Raw genomic sequence first — 18,748 nt, forward strand, 5'->3', positions numbered from 1 at the left:
ATTATAAAATATTGGAAACTTCATTAAATTAGAAAAAGTTTATATTTGTAATAATATTTTTAATTATAATTTAATCAAAATCTTGTACTGATTTGATTTAAGTCAAATTGTAATACTTTTTATTTAAAGAGATAATATGATAAGCATAATAATATTCAAAATTTAATTTATAACTTAAATTTTGAAAAATAAAGTAATTTTTATAATACTATATAGTAATAATTTTAATTAATCTAAGAACTTACTATTAAATAAATCATTTAATGGTATTGGGGGAGTGGCTCGTTGCAAATAAGTTGCATTGTGGTAAGTCATGCCTAATTTTTTATGCCCCAATATCGCCTCGTACTCACATTGGAGTCTAACACTACAATGTCCTTACCTGCCACTATTTAATTTTGTACATAAATATTAATTTATAATATTTAATATTTGTACATAGATATAATTTTTAATTTATATTAATTCAATATTTATTTTTAATAATTAAAAATTATTTTATTTAATTAAAAAATAAAAAAAAATACAAATATTGATATTAATAAAATTTTAAACATCATTTTAAATTATCTACATAAAAATTATATAATATTTTTTTTTTTAATATTTAGATTTGATAGTAGAAATATATTTTATTTAATCTTAAATAATTTATAAAATAATAAGTCCTTAATTTACTTAAATTTATTACTATATAATATTATGTATTTAACATTTAATAAATTTATAGTAAATTTTATTAAAAAATAATATGGAAATGTTGGCTTAAATTATAAATAAAAATAATAGTTTTTTTTCAATATAAAGTAAAAATATATTCTATTTACTTTTGAACAATTTATTTAATAGTAAGTTCTTAGCTTACTTAAATGATTTACTATATAATATTATTAAAAAATTAATATATTTTTCAAAATTTAAGTTTACATATTTCATAAGTTAAATTGTAAGTATTATTATGCATATCAAAATAAAAGTATTATAAATATTTCATGATATTTTATAATCAATTAGAAATCATTTCTTAAATTCATCATTCCAAATTTTACGTGTATTACTTGTTATAATAAATATCTCTAATATAATTATTTGAATATATAAAAACATTTTTTCTTCTAATATATTGATTATTTTAGTATTAGTTATATTGTAATTATTTAAGATTAAAAGAAAATGTCTTTGTACATATCATTTTACATATCATGGTAAATTATTATTATTATTTTAAATAAAAAAATTTAAAAATAGAAATAGAATACACACACACAAACACACATTTTTAAAAATTCTATATAAAATTAATAATATTAGAATATTGAATGAAATAAATAATATAGTTGTTATATATTAATTTATTATTTGTATAATATAATTTGTAATGATTTAAATCAATCTATATAATTGCAATAAAAATAATAAATGAATAATAAATAGAAAAGTAATTGTATATATTAATTATAATACAAAATAACAATAAGTTAGTAGGTATCTAATTTATATACTTCAAAAATACTGAAATGATATTCATTACCATCTAAATAATATGAATATGATTATGATTTTAATATAAATATTATCTCAAGACTATATTCGGATTGTTAAGTTATATTAAAAATAATGTCAGGACGGTACTGTATTTTATCGATGCTGCAAAAAATTGCACAGGTGATGGATGTAATGTACTATACAGCTCAGCGAAGGACAATGGAGTCAGTCGATAGACGGGCAGGGCAAATGGGCAGCGGCTCAGTGCAAATATGTTGCACCGTAGCCGGTGCCCTCTACTTGTGGTAGAGTGGTCCCCACCATACCATCATTTTTCTCCATCTTATCCATCATGCCTCTACTTGTGTTAATTGATTCAAGTGGACTTAGTCATTGGTTAAAGAAAAGGTCTAGTTAAGTGGCATAGAAAGTAGGAATAGTCAAAGAGGGAGTGTTAATAGATACAATATAGTGCATAGGTTTGGAAAAACTAGGGTTAGCGCTTAGACTTTAGTGCTAAGAAAGTCTAGGAAAGGGCCACGTAGGAATAAGTTATGTTAGGAGTTTGAGGTGGGCCACGTGGATATAAAGGTAAGGGAGAAAAAAAATTTAGGATAAACTGCATCGATAGTATTAGGAAATGTTTTAGTTTATGCATAATATTGTTAGGTTAGAGATCAAGCACTATCATGACGAGTGGATATGTAAGGATTAAAATTAGTCACGTGGGGCTTAGAGGAATATATGGAAGTTAAGGTTGTTTAATATAATGCACATGTAATAATTACAAGGTAGGTTAGATATCTATTTTTAATTAGTGAGTAGTAATGTAATAGTTAGAGACTAAATGTTATTAATATGTGATAGCACAAAAAGAGTAATAAAGTTAGTTAAATAGTGATTTGGTTTTAGGATTTAGTATATTTTGGTTAAAATAGATAGTTGTTATTATTATTATAATAGGGTGGTGTATATGAATTAGTTAGGATAGTATAGTGATTTACTTATTTTATAATACTAATTATAGTGAAATATAAATGTTAGGTTTAAGGAATCATGCAAATCACTAATAATAGGAAGTGCAAATGATATATTATTTAGGATGCAACATAGGCTAGTACCAAACAAATTGTATGTAAGTATAAAATGAGTCATTTGTTTATCCCATGTGAAATTTAGAATGGTAGGAAAATGAGGTAAGGTTCATGTATATTGGGATCTAAATTCATTAATATAAAGTGTGATAAAATAGCTTCAAGTGTTGTTAATGAATGGTTATATGGAGATAAATACATGTACATATATTTGACAAGCAATTGACTAAGTTACAATTGTAAATACAAACTTATCTCCAAGGGTATTCACTCATTCCTTGTGAAATGACCTATAGAAAAGAATGTGACTTTCAATCGGGTGAAACTATGTTTCCACCACCCCCATAGAAACACATTTTAATGTCATTGAATTCTTTGTGTGCCTAACCTAGAAGTAAGAAGAAGACCTCCACCACAATTATGAGGACCAATTCGATTAAAGATTTGAGATTATGTTGGAACCTTGTATCATAACTAATATATATCCCAAACTCTTAGTCTTCTGTAACCTAGTATAAAAAAGTTTAGCTTCCTATGTTATATCCTAAACATTACCTATAAAAAATAAATTTAAAATTTAAAATAAATAAATAAATTGTAGTTTTGTTTTACCCTAAATTTTTGGGCATGGCAACATCAAGTGTCAAATCGCCAAAGATTAACCATAATGAGTCAAAGATGGGAGAGAACTTAATGCTTAGAAGAGTTCTAATCAAGTAACCAATCAAAGAGGAGCCAAAGCGTAGGAAAGCCTTATTCAGGATAAGATGTAAAATACTTGGCAAGGTGTACAAGTTTATTGTGGATTCAGGTTCAATAGATAACATAATCTCAGAGGAAGCAGTAAAGAAGCTTAAGTTCGAGAATATACCCCATACCAACCCATACAAGGTGACATGGATGAATAAGGGGTAAAGTATACTTGTGAAGGCGTAGACATGGGTAGAGTTCTCCATTGGAGGATATAAAGACAAGCTAATTTGTGATGTGTTACCTATGGATGCATGCCATCTTCTATTGGGAAGACCATGGCAATATGATAGAGGAGCCATCTATGATGGAAAGGAGAATACCATTTCTTTTTAAAAAGGATGGAAGGACCTTCAAAATACAATCATTAATATAGGAAGGGAAAACACACAAAAAATAGAATCCTAGTGTCCTATTAAGTAGTGGCAAAGATTTTTTTAATACTCTTCAACAAAGAGGTGAAGAATATGCTATAATGGTTCAACCTAAAGCAAAAGAAGAGACCATGCATGTACCAATACCTAAAGAAGTGCAAGATCTACTTGGGAAGTTCAAGGATATGATCAGTGATGGGACACCTCCAACATTAGGTCCTAAAAGGGATATTATTGATTAAACAGACTTTATCCCAGGGGATTCTTTACCAAACAAGGTAGCCTACAAGATTTCCCTAGAGTAAAACCAAGAAGTGGCTAGAAAAATGCAGGAGATGTTAGACCAAGGCTTGATCAAGAAGAGCATTAGCCCTTATATAGTACCAGTGGTATTGGCATCCAAGAAATGTGGCAAGTGGAGGGTTTTTATTGATTCTAGGTGTTAGAATATATAGTCCATTGATATAACTAAGAGGGCGGGGAATGAATTAGTTATCCAACCATTATCACAATTATCAACCTTAAACAAACTTAACCATATGAGCAATATCAACTAAAAATATAAAAAGATACTTATTCACAATAACACTAGATATGTTATCTAGGGAAACCCTTGACAAAGGGAAAACCCCAGTGGGGATAGTGCCCACAAGATGATGTACTAATATAATTGTTCCTTATTAGAGGACAAACTCTATAGGGAGTCTATGAATTCATTCAACATGTATGCATCCCTATTGGGAGACTTTAAATCCCTGTTAGGAAATTCCAACCCTGTTAGGATTTGTAGAAGAAAGCTAGACCCACAACCTAAATAGCTTCAATAGAAAGACCAATGAACCCACTATCCAAATGATCTCTGTATTATTCCTTGCAGAATAATATAAATGTATTGTATAATTCCTTCCTCTTTTTCTATTTTGTCACATGGAATTTTGCTCATTTTGATCTTGTAACTAGATCACAAATCTTGCATCCAATATTTCCTTGGGTTGCTTACATGCATTTAGTAAGCATTCTACTCCTTTTCACACTTTGTACTTCATACAATGATCACAACACATTAAAAATAAGGGAAACATATTTTCCTTAATACCATATCTTTATAATAATTGAGTGAGTTGGCCTTGAGGCTTTCCCAATTAATTGTAATTATAATAGCACTTTTAGCTTATAGTCTATTTAAAACTTCACACATGTGATACTAGGGATTGAGCACTTGTTGACATCACCACCTGACTATCCTCTATCACTTCTTGACTGCACATCTTTTCAGTGCATCTCAAATGTAAGTTGTGTAGGAGCACCACACACAACCAAGCCAAAGTTGAAGTTAATGGAGACCTCAAAGACCCTCAAAAAAAATTAGGAGGATGGAGTGTATAAGCAGGGTCATCGAATCAATTGGAGGATCTTAAGACTTATAATGAAACTAAAATAATGCAATTCCTCAATCATTTTGTAAGTCCTCAAAAGGACTAATAGTTGGTTGTAATGGACCAATTTTGTCCAAGTTTCAATGATTTTCTTAATAAGGTTTCTAGGAGTCTAAGATAGGTTGGGGGTGAGTCTAGGACTTTAGGAAACAATTAGGAAGGAGTTACAAATTCAAGTAAAGTCATTTATGGTTTTAAAAATTCAAATTTTCAAATAATAACTGCTATCTCAGGGAACTATTTTTTTTTATGTTTTGGTTTAAACATTCAACTCAACGCTAAGAGTTGGTTGGATTAGTTTTGGGAGTTATATTGGAGTCCTTTTAATAGCAAGGGAGTCTCTATTATGGGATAAAGACAGTGAGATTGGTGTATAGATTGGTGAAATACAACAATAAAACTCTTTGTGTCTACAAGTTTGTTCATTCTTGAGAATCTCAAATTGATTTTTTTGATATGTCAATGAATCAATAAGGTTATTCATTTAGTATCACTATTTTGAATGTATTTATCTTTTCAATAAAGTTGTTGTAGCACCAATTTGTAGGACATTAAGTTTTCTTTGTCTATTACTATTACTGTAGTAGAGTTTAAGGAACGGGAGTCATTCCATTAACAATATAGGGCCTAATATTCATGGGATGACCAAACTAACTTGTACTATTAAGTGCTAACTGAGCATATGTAGGAATAAGCAAGACAATGCGAGTTCAGTCATAATTGTGAACGAAGAAATAGTGAAATGATGGATTGGGTAAAGTAGTAAGCTATTCTAATGTAATTATGATATTATAGTTCAATTAAGTTCAAAAATGTAATAATTTTAAGTATTAGAACTTTTATTTTTTTTAAATAGAGTAGTTAATTCTATTTCATTGAATAGTAAATCTAAATTAAGTTAAAAACTTGTTGCAAAAATCAAATTTGTTATAAAGTATGCAATTGTGTAAAAGATATAAAGTTTTTAAAATAATGTAACTAGTGATACAAATGACTAAAAATAATTTATATAATGGGTGATTTAGCTTGTGTACTAATTCAAAATCTAATTTTATAAAATTTGATATTTTTTTATTGAATCAATAAATTGATGTGGAATTCTTTTTTGACAAATTTTGTTACTTTAATATTTACTTTTTCAATCATTTATATAATTTATGGGATGCAAGTGTTTATTAAATAAATTTAAATAAATTTATTTTAAAATAATCATATTACGCGTGGGCGTGGGCCTCTATCGAATACCCAGAACTCGTTTGTGGATGACCTCGATTAAAAAAAAATCATATTATAAAATATTTAAGTTAATTAAAAAAACTGTTTGTAATTGATGAAAATTATTTAAGTTTTAGAACAATAATATATAGCCTTTGACAGATATTTATATTATAAAATAAAATATGGTCAAGTTCGAACCAAACTCCTCCAATTTTCGGTTTCCAAAAACTGGAAATCCGTTCTCCATAAATTCAACTATGGAAAATAAAATTCTCCCAAAAAACGAAATCGAAGCCGGTGGATTGTCGCCGAATTCTCGCCTTTACTAAAATTGTGTCTGAGTGTCATTTGATTTCCACAATCCATTAGTAAAAACTGGTTAGTACTTCTGGAATTTGATTGTGTTTTAAGTTTTTTGCATCAACGTTTCGGATCACACACAGTGATCCATCATCAGGATGAAGAGCAAGAGAAAAACAATAAGCAGCAGACTGGAGGAAACACAAAGAAATAATAAGAGGAAGGAGAGGAGGTGGGGGGGGGGGGGGGGGGGTGTGAAATAACCCCTACAGGTTTTTCGCTTTTTTAACACCAAAAAGAACTCAAACTTTATGGGTTAGACATTTCGTCAAATACTTCGTGACAAGCTCGGTTATATTAATAATAATAACAACAACATTATTTGTGGATTTGTCTAAATGGATCACAGAATGACATGAAACAACATATAAACTTTCTACACAACTACAAAATCAACATTTGTAACCCTAAATTCATCAAGCTACCAGCATATCTCATCCATGCAGAAGGCAAGAACGAATGCGACCTTTGAGAAGAACCCCAGCGCAGTATTGAAGAAGACGTGGTACTTTGGTTGTGGTGATAACAGGAGGATATTGCCTTCGGTTCTTGTAAGGAGGAGCACTTAAAGGTCCATTGTACAAGAGCTGATGAAATGTAGCGCCGCCCAAAAGTAAATCACCATTGGACTGGATTTTTGGACTAGTGTCTTTCTTGGATTCATACCAATGTCAGACTGTTGTTACCATGAACCGCCCTTGGCAACGAGTCTGGGATTTGACTAGCACCCGCTCCTTATTGTTTCATCTGCTTTCTGAATGCTCTGCATTGCCGCCCAAGTCTTCGTGTCCATAGTAATCCGGCGGCGAATGGTGAGGGAGCTCTGGTCGGATTCAGATCTGAGATTTTTCCTGTCTAAACCGTGATCCACAGAGTCGCCCAAGAGGAATGTTAGGCCCGCGGGTCGCGGGGGGGAAGTAGAACCGGTGTGCAGAGGTAAAATCCGAATGCTCTTTGCCCAATGCGATCCTTATTCCCTGCCATCGGGTGACCCAGATAAGGTTACAACTAATCGACTCCTGATGCAATTTATGACAGCGTTAACACCTGCGATCTAGGAGTAGAGCGCGATCTGGCAGTGAACGAATTTTCCTTTGCTGTGGTACTCGTTTGACTAGTGCGTTATTTTGTCAGCTCGCAGACGGTGGGTTTTTCCCCTGACGGCACTGATTCGTCTAGATGAAGTCGGACAGATATGAAGGAATTGATTATCTTTCAAATTCTCCAATTCTCAGGATTCCAAGAAGTCATTCCCCTTAACCTAATCTGAATATGCAGATAAGCCCAACATGAAATGGTTGGAGACCACTTCCCATGTGCAACCCTTCGGAAGATATCTCACTTCCTCAGTTATGCAGATCCAAGGGAGTTTTCATTCCCGAATATCAAATGGAATTTGTCGGCCGGAGACCACAAATTTCTCCACTATGATAAATAGTAGAATCCACAAAATCGCTTGTTCCAAATGGGAGCCCTATGTCCTCTATTTATTCACTTCGCTGAGAAGTTTCTAGAAGTTTTTCGGAATCATCTTTTATGATGTAAAACTTTATAAAATTAAATAAATAACTTTATAAAGTTAGAGTACAACCTTAATTTAATATTAGTACGAGTAGGCCCCACTTACTCAATTATTATTCTTCGAGAGAAAAATTGTAATTATCAGAAGACAAAAATGACCCTCTTCCCATAATCATTTGCCTACGAGAGTCGATGATAGGAAAATCCCCTGTAAAGTTATGCTGCTAAAAAGGGGACACGACAGTCCGCCCTTCCTGAAATTGCTTGCCCTCAAGCAATCTCAGAGCTGGATGCTGCAAAATGGTCTCATTCTCCCAAGTAGCATCTTCGACTGGTAGATCCTTCCATTTAACCAAATATTCTCTGATTACTCTTCTGCGGAGCTGTTTTTCTCTGCTTTCTAAAATGAATTCCGGTATTAGGATCAATTTCCCTTCATCATCCAAAGGCGGTAATACTGCCGAAGGTATCACATTCTGTCCCAACGCCTTTTTGAGGCGTGATACATGAAACACATTATATACTTTGCTTTCTGCTGGTAGCTCAAGTTCATAAGCCAATTCCCCTATTCGCCTGGTGATCCTGAAAGGTCCATAATACCTAGGCTTAAGCTTTTCTGACCCACTCTTTTTTAGAGTAGTTTGTCGAAATGGCTGAAGCATTAAGTAAACCATGTCGCCCACCTCAAAGCTCTTCTCCGTCCTCTTTTGATCTGCATATTGCTTATACTAATTCTGTGCCCGAGCGATGTTATCACGTAGAGAGCTAATAATATCTTTACTTTCTTGCATCAAATCCGCAGCACGTGGAACCCGAACCTCACCCATCAATAAGTCAATGAAACTGGGTGTATCATAGCCATATAATGCTCGAAAAGGTGTCATCTGGATAGACATGTGGAAAGTGGTGTTATAGCAATACTCACACAGATAAATCCATCTTACCCAAGCCTTCTGCTAATCAGCCACGTAATTCCTCAAGTAGCCTTCCACCCATTTGTTTACTATCTCTGTCTGTCCATCGGTTTGCGGGTGATAACTAGTACTGGGTGTGAGTTCAGTGCCACATAATCGAAACACCTCTCGCCAAAATTGACTCAAAAATCTACTATCCCTGTCACTGACAACACTGCAGGGTATCCCATGTAACCTGAAAACCTCTCTGAAGAATACCTCGGCTACCTGTACTGCAATATAAGTAGTGGTGATGGGAAAGAAATGAGCATATTTCGTGAGTCTATCTACCACCACATAAATGCAATCACGACCCTGAGCCTTGGGCAACCCGGTAATGAAATCCATGGATATGCATTCCCACTTCTGACGCGGAATGGGAAGTGGTCGTAGAAGTCCTGCTGGAAAGGTGTGCTCCTGTTTATTCTGTTGACAAATAGAACACTCACGAACATACTGCAAAACATCCTTCTTGAGTCCTTTCCATGTAAACCATTCTCGGACCTGTCTATAAGTTTTAAAGTATCCGGGGTGACCAGCTATAGGTGAGTCATGAAGAGCCCGCATAATAAATTGCTTCACCTTCGATCTTGGGATTAAAAATATCCTGTTCTTGTAAACAATCAACTCATCCACAAGTGTATACCTGGTATCAACAATTGTCCCGTCAATTATCCCAGATGCCCATGAATCTCTAGCATATTCTGCAATAATCAAATGCTTCCAGTCCTCAGAGATCTCAATCATTGAACTAAGATGTGGTCTGCGTGACAAGGCATCCGCTACCACATTCTGTGTGCCCTTAACATAAGATATATCAAAGTCATATGCCTATAACTTACTGACCCATTTCTGCTGTTTATCATTGAGATCCCTCTGTCCAAGGAAATGTCTTAAACTGTTGTGGTCAGTTTTTATACAAAACTTACCACCTATTAAGTATTGTCTGAACTTAGCTAATGCATGCATGATGGCTAACATCTCCTTATCGTAAATGCTGAATGTTTTCTCTGACCCACGAAGTTTCCTGCTTTCATAAGCAATTAGGTGTTTAGCCTGCATCAAAACAGCCCCAATACCAGCTCCTGAGGCATCACACTGAAGTTCAAATGGTTTTGAGAAATCAGGCAATGCTAGTACCGGACATGAAGTCATGATCTCCTTGAATCTGTCAAAACAAGCCTGTGCCTTTGCTGTCCAAACGAAAGCTCCCTTTTTAAGAAAATATGTTATAGGAGCCGCGTGTCGTGAATATCCGCAACCAAATCTGCGGTAGAAGCCACATAAACCAAGGAATCCTCTTAACTGAGTTAGGTTCTCAGGAGTAGGCCACTCCACAATAGCACGAATCTTATCAGGATCCATCCGTACTCCTTCTATGCTGATAATATGACCTAAGTATAACAACTCAATCATTCCCAAATCACATTTGGACTCTTTAACATACAAGGACTCTTCTTGCAAGGTCTTCAATATTGTTTCTAGATGCCCCATGTGCTCCTGCCAAGTTCGACTGTATACCAAGATATCATCAAAGAATACCAACACGAATTTTCTCAGCTGATGATGGAAGACCTTATTCATGGTGGACTGGAAAGTAGCTGGTGCATTGGTCAATCCGAATGGCATTACTACAAACTCAAAATGCCCACAGTGACACCTGAATGCAGTCTTCTCAATGTCCTATTTTTTGACTCTAATCTGGTGGTAACCTGATCTCAAATTAATCTTACTAAAGTAGCATGCCCCATGCAGTTCATCTATTAGCTCATCAATCCGTGGAATAGGATATCTATTCTTAATGGTTTTCTTATTCAGCATCCTGTAATCTATACACATCCATAACGAACCATCTTTCTTCTTAACCAAAACTACTGAAGAAGCAAAAGGAAACTTACTAGGTCTGATGTGTCCCATCGCGAGAAGCTCCTTGATGGTTTTTTCTATTTCATCTTTGAGCCTTTTTGGATGCCTATATGGAGTGATCATGACTGGTTTAGCACCTTCTTCTAATTCGATGATGTGCTCAATCCCTCTATCAGGTGGTGTACCAGGTGGAATATCGCTGAATACCTTACTATACTTTTCCTTCAATATCTGTATGTCGGAATGATATTCTGTCTTTTTTTGTTTCTCCTGTGTAGGCATGAGGGTACACATGGCTGCCCATTCAAGATCCTCATGTCTCACCAATCTTTCCAATCGTCTAAGAGAAATCGTTCGGATGTCACTATTTCGAATAGCTCTCAACACATGCTGCCTCCCATCTACTTCGAACTTGATCTCCATGTCCTTGAGTCGAAAGGTAACCTCACCCAATAAACGTAACCATGTCATCCCTAAAACGATATCCAAGTCACCCATATTGACCACGTGGTAATCCGTTTTGAACTCATAATTATTCAGGCGTAAAGGCATGTCTCTGACTATCCTGTTACACTTAAGAGTGTATCCGTCAGCAACCTGTACTCGAAGCCCTTCGAATTCTTCTGTCTTAATACCACGACGCTCAACCAATCGTGCATCAATGAAGTTATGTGTAGCTCCGGTATCAACCAATGTAATCACCTTCTGTCCTGCTAGAACACCACGTAATCTGAAAGATCTTTCCTGTTGAATGCTAGACAAACGCCCTTGCTATAGATGCAATTCAGGTTCTTCTTTTTGTTCTGACTTTCCTGTCTCTTCCTCAGATTTTGAACCAGTGTGTTCATCCTCTTTTGCCGCACTGTCGGAATCCGATCCTTCGTAATATGCCCACATAACCCTATTGGCTTTTCCTTTTGGTCGCAAGGGACAATCATGATCCCTGTCATATGGACCTTTGCAATAGAAGCATAATTTCTTCCTTCGCAAGTCATTTAATGCCTCTGTATCTAGGGGTGTGGTAGATTTCCCTTTGGTTTCAATGCTCTTCCCTTTATTTTTATCAAACTTCCTATTGTCTCTGAAAGAGGTAGTACTCCTGGGAGTGAACCTGCTAGAAGGGGCTGTAAGCTCCATACTTCGTGTTTTCCTCATGGCTTCCTGCAGTGTTGGTGGGTCAAATGCCTTAATCCATCCCTTGAGGGGTTCAGACAATCCTTCTGTAAATAAGATAACTAACCTCCTTTCCGATACATCTGGTACCATGACTGACAACCTCTGAAATTCACTAATATAAACCTCCAAATTGCCAGTCTGCCTTCACTGTGCAAGGTCGCAAAAATAAATTTCTGGATCCTTCTTATCGAAACGTTCAACTAATCTATCCACAAAGTCCTGATACGATGTTATCTGGTTGTGTTGCAAAGTAACCATTCCATGTGACCACCAATCATGAGCTGCGCCTTCCAGATGCAAGGTAGCATATCTGATGGCATCTATTTCAGACATAGGCCTTAACGCTAGAAAGGTGTCACACTTATGAATCCAAGCTTGTGCTGTCATCTGACCACTACCATCGAAAAAGGGTAAAGTAAGTTTACTGACAGCTCGCTGTAACTCACTATCATAACCTCCTCTAGGTCTCCTATTCTGGTGGCTATTCCTCATATGTTCCCTTCTTTGGTTTAAATATCGATCGAAGTTCAATAATTCACGCACATGCGGGGGGTAATGCCTGCCATTCTGCCGTAGCAACCCTAAGATCATCCTGAAAATCTTCTGGTACATCGTCTTCTCCCATCTCCTGAGCCTCTTCCTTTAGGAAGGTGGGACGAGTAGGCCTATTTGTTGTCCATGATCTGCGCCTAGGAGCACCTTGTGATCCTGCTACACTCCTATCATCGTGATCAGATGTGCCTCTTCCTTGATCCTGAATCCTGGGCAGAATAACTCTTTCCATTATGGTAGTCAAAGCCTGTAGTGTCTGAGTTATTTCTTGTTGTCCGGTAGTCATGATTCTGTAAAATTCTCTGGTTTCATCATCATCGACTCTGGGAAATCTTGGTGGACTTTGTGTTTGTCTTTCACCCATATCTCCGTCCTTAAATATGGTTCTCTTGCGAATATAACACTGGGAATATGGTTGCATAAAAGTACTCTTACCCAATCAGGATGGCAGGACTACTGCTCTGATACCACTGAAATAACCCCTACAGGTTTTTCGCTTTTTTAACACCAAAAAGAACTCAAACTTTATGGGTTAGACATTTCGTCAAATACTTCGTGACAAGCTCGGTTATATTAATAATAATAACAACAACATTATTTGTGGATTTGTCTAAATGGATCACAGAATGACATGAAACAACATATAAACTTTCTACACAACTACAAAATCAACATTTGTAACCCTAAATTCATCAAGCTACCAGCATATCTCATCCATGCAGAAGGCAAGAACGAATGCGACCTTTGAGAAGAACCCCAGCGCAGTATTGAAGAAGACGTGGTACTCTGGTTGTGGTGATAACAGGACGATATTGACTTCGGTTCTTGTAAGGAGGAGCATTTAAAGGTCCATTGTACAAGAGCTGATGAAATGTAGCGCCGCCCAAAAGTAAATCACCATTGGACTGGATTTTTGGACTAGTGTCTTTCTTGGATTCATACCAATGTCAGACTATTGTTACCATGAACCGCCCTTGGCAACGAGTCCGGGATTTGACTAGCACCCGCTCCTTATTGTTTCATCTGCTTTCTGAATGCTCTGCATTGCCGCCCAAGTCTTCGTGTCCACAGTAATCCGGCGGCGAATGGTGAGGGAGCTCTGGTCGGATTCAGATCTGAGATATTTCCTGTCTAAACTGTGATCCACAGAGTCGCCCAAGAGGAATGTTAGGCCCGCGGGTCGCGGGGGGGAAATAGAACCGGTGTGCAGAGGTAAAATCCGAATGCTCTTTGCCCAATGCGATCCTTATTCCCTGCCGTCGGGTGACCCAGATAAGGTTACAACTAATCGACTCCTGATGCAATTTATGACAGCGTTAACACCTGCGATCTGGGAGTAGAGCGCGATCTGGCAGTGAACAAATTTGCCTTTGCTGTGGTACTCGTTTGACTGGTGCATTATTTTGTCAGCTCGCAAACGGTGGGTTTTTCCCCTGACGACACTGATTCGTCTAGATGAAGTCGGACAGATATGAAGGAATTGATTATCTTTCAAATTCTCCAATTCTCAGGATTCCAAGAAGTCATTCCCCTTAACCTAATCTGAATATGCAGATAAGCCCAACATGAAATAGTTGGAGACCACCTCCCATGTGCAACCCTTTGGAAGATATCTCACTTCCTCAGTTATGCAGATCCAAGGGAGTTTTCGTTCCCGAATATCAAATGGAATTTGCCGGCCGGAGACCACAAATTGCTCCACTATGATAAATAGTAGAATCCACAAAATCGCTTGTTCCAAATGGGAGCCCTATGTCCTCTATTTATTCACTTCGCTAAGAAGTTTCTAGAAGTTTTTCGGAATCATCTTTTATGATGTAAAACTTTATAAAATTAAATAAATAACTTTATAAAGTTAGAGTACAACCTTAATTTAATATTAGGACGAGTAGGCCCCACTTACTCAATTATTATTCTTCGAGAGAAAAATTGTAATTATCGGAAGACAAAAATGACCCTCTTGCCATAATCATTTACCTACGAGAGTCGATGATAGGAAAATCCCCTGTAAAGTTATGCCGCTAAAAAGGGGACATGACAGTCCGCCCTTCCTGAAATTGCTTGCCCTCAAGCAATCTCAGAGCTGGATGCTGCAAAATGGTCTCATTCTCCCAAGTAGCATCTTCGACTGGTAGATCCTTCCATTTAACCAAATATTCTCTGATTACTCTTCTGCGGAGCTGTTTTTCTCTGCTTTCTAAAATGAATTCCGGTATTAGGATCAATTTTCCTTCATCATCCAAAGTCGGTAATATTGCCGAAGGTATCACATTCTGTCCCAGCGCCTTTTTGAGGCGTGATACATGAAACACATTATATACTTTTCTTTCTGCTGGTAGCTCAAGTTCATAAGCCAATTCCCCTATTCGCCTGGTGATCCTGAAAGGTCCATAATACCTAGGCTTAAGCTTTTCTAACCCACTCTTTTTTAGAGTAGTTTGTCGAAATGGCTGAAGCATTAAGTAAACCATGTCGCCCACCTCAAAGCTCCTCTCCGTCCTCTTTTGATCTGCATATTGCTTATACTGATACTGTGCCCGAGCGATGTTATCACGTAGAGAGCTAATAATATCTTTACTTTCTTGCATCAAATCCGCAGCACGTGGAACCCGAACCTCACCCATCAATAAGTCAATGAAACTGGGTGTATCATAGCCATATAATGCTCGAAAAGGTGTCATCTGGATAGACATGTGGAAAGTGGTGTTATAGCAATACTCACACAGATAAATCCATCTTACCCAAGCCTTCTACTGATCAGCCACGTAATTCCTCAAGTAGCCTTCCACCCATTTGTTTACTATCTCTGTCTGTCCATCGGTTTGCGGGTGATAACTAGTACTGGGTGTGAGTTCAGTGCCACATAATCGAAACACTTCTCGCCAAAATTGACTCAAAAATCTACTATCCCTTTCACTGACAACACTGCAGGGTATCCCATGTAACCTGAAAACCTCTCTGAAGAATACCTCGGCTACCTGTACTGCAGTATAAGTAGTGGTGATGGGAAAGAAATGAGCATATTTCGTGAGTCTATCTGCCACCACATAAATGCAATCACGACCCTGAGCCTTGGGCAACCCGGTAATGAAATCCATGGATATGCATTCCCACTTCTGACGCGGAATGGGAAGTGGTCGTAGAAGTCCTGCTGGAAAGGTGTGCTCCTGTTTATTCTGTTGACAAATAGAACACTCACGAACATACTGCAAAACATCCTTCTTGAGTCCTTTCCATGTAAACTGTTCTCGGACCTGTCTATAAGTTTTAAAGTATCCGGGGTGACCAGCTATAGGTGAGTCATGAAGAGCCCGCATAATAAATTGCTTCACCTTCGATCTTGGGATTAAAAATATCCTGTTCTTGTAAACAATCAACTCATCCACAAGTGTATACCTGGTATCAACAATTGTCCCGTCAATTATCCCAGATGCCCATGAATCTCTAGCATATTCTGCAATAATCAAATGCTTCCAGTCCTCAGAGATCTCAATCATTGAACTAAGATGTGGTCTGCGTGACAAGGCATCCGCTACCACATTCTGTGTGCCCTTAACATAAGATATATCAAAGTCATATGCCTGTAACTTACTGACCCATTTCTGTTGTTTATCATTGAGATCCCTCTGTCCAAGGAAATGTCTTAAACTGTTGTGGTCAGTTTTTATACAAAACTTACCACCTATTAAGTATTGTCTGAACTTAGCTAATGCATGCATGATGGCTAACATCTCCTTATCGTAAATGCTGAATGTTTTCTCTGACCCACGAAGTTTCCTGCTTTCATAAGCAATTGGGTGTTTATCCTGCATCAAAACAGCCCCAATACCAGCTCCTGAGGCATCACACTGAAGTTCAAATGGTTTTGAGAAATCAGGCAATGCTAGTACCGGACATGAAGTCATGATCTCCTTGAATCTGTCAAAACAAGCCTGTGCCTTTGCTGTCCAAACGAAAGCTCCCTTTTTAAGCAAATCTGTTATAGGAGCCGCGTGTCGTGAATATCCACAAACAAATCTGCGGTAGAAGCCACATAAACCAAGGAATCCTCTTAACTGAGTTAGGTTCTCAGGAGTAGGCCACTCCACAATAGCACGAATCTTATCAGGATCCATCCGTACTCCTTCTATGCTGATAATATGACCTAAGTATAACAACTCAATCATTCCCAAATCGCATTTGGACTCTTTGGCATACAAGGACTCTTCTTGCAAGGTCTTCAATATTGTTTTAGATGCCCCATGTGCTCCTGCCAAGTTCGACTGTATACCAAGATATCATCAAAGAATACCAACACGAATTTTCTCAGCTGATGATGGAAGACCTTATTCATGGTGGACTGGAAAGTAGCTGGTGCATTGGTCAATCCGAATGGCATTACTACAAACTCAAAATGCCCACAGTGACACCTGAATGCAGTCTTCTCAATGTCCTGTTTTCTGACTCTAATCTGGTGGTAACCTGATCTCAAATCAATCTTACTAAAGTAGCATGCCCCATGCAGTTCATCTATTAGCTCATCAATCCGTGGAATAGGATATCTATTCTTAATGGTTTTCTTATTCAGCATCCTGTAATCTATACACATCCGTAACGAACCATCTTTCTTCTTAACCAAAACTACTGAAGAAGCAAAAGGAGACTTACTAGGTCTGATGTGTCCCATCGCGAGAAGCTCCTTGATGGTTTTTTCTATTTCATCTTTGAGCCTTTTTGGATGCCTATATGGAGTGATCATGACTGGTTTAGCACCTTCTTCTAATTCGATGATGTGCTCAATCCCTCTATCAGGTGGTGTACCAGGTGGAATATCGCTGAATACCTTACTATACTTTTCCTTCAATATCTGTATGTCGGAATGATATTTTGTCTTTTTTTGTTTCTCCTGTGTAGGCATGAGGGTACACATGGCTGCCCATTCAAGATCCTCATGTCTCACCAATCTTTCCAATCGTCTAAGAGAAATCGTTCGGATGTCACTATTTCGAATAGCTCTCAACACATGCTGCCTCCCATCTACTTCGAACTTGATCTCCATGTCCTTGAGTCGAAAGGTAACCTCACCCAATAAACGTAACCATGTCATCCCTAAAACGATATCCAAGTCACCCATATTGACCACGTGGTAATCCGTTTTGAACTCATAATTATTCAGGCGTAAAGGCATGTCTCTGACTATCCTGTTACACTTAAGAGTGTATCCGTCAGCAACCTGTACTCGAAGCCCTTCGAATTCTTCTGTCTTAATACCACGACGCTCAACCAATCGTGCATCAATGAAGTTATGTGTAGCTCCGGTATCAACCAATGTAATCACCTTCTGTCCTGCTAGAACACCACGTAATCTGAAAGATCTTTCCTGTTGAATGCTAGACAAACGCCCTTGCTATAGATGCAATTCAGGTTCTTCTTTTTGTTCTGACTTTCCTGTCTTTTCCTCAGATTCTGAACCAGTGTGTTCATCCTTTTTTGCCGCACTGTCAGAATCCGATCCTTCGTAATATGCCCACATAACCCTATTGGCTTTTCCTTTTGGTCGCAAGGGACAATCATGATCCCTGTCATATGGACCTTTGCAATAGAAGCATAATTTCTTCCTTTGCAAGTCATTTAATGCCTCTGCATCTAGGGGTGTGGTAGATTTCCCTTTGGTTTCAATGCTCTTCCCTTTATTTTTATCAAACTTCCTATTGTCTCTGAAAGAGGTAGTACTCCTGGGAGTGAACCTGCTAGAAGGGGCTGTAAGCTCCATACTTCGTGCTTTCCTCATGGCTTCCTGCAGTGTTGGTGGGTCAAATGCCTTAATCCATCCCTTGAGGGGTTCAGACAATCCTTCTGTAAATAAGATAACTAACCTCCTTTCCGATACATCTGGTACCATGACTGACAACCTTTGAAATTCACTAATATAAACCTCCAAATTGCCAGTCTGCCTTAACTGTGCAAGGTCGCGAAAATAAATT

Source organism: Cupressus sempervirens, chromosome 3 (assembly GCF_028749045.1).
Source record: "Cupressus sempervirens isolate cs-2001-9-10 chromosome 3, ASM2874904v1, whole genome shotgun sequence".
Lineage (NCBI taxonomy): Eukaryota > Viridiplantae > Streptophyta > Pinopsida > Cupressales > Cupressaceae > Cupressus > Cupressus sempervirens.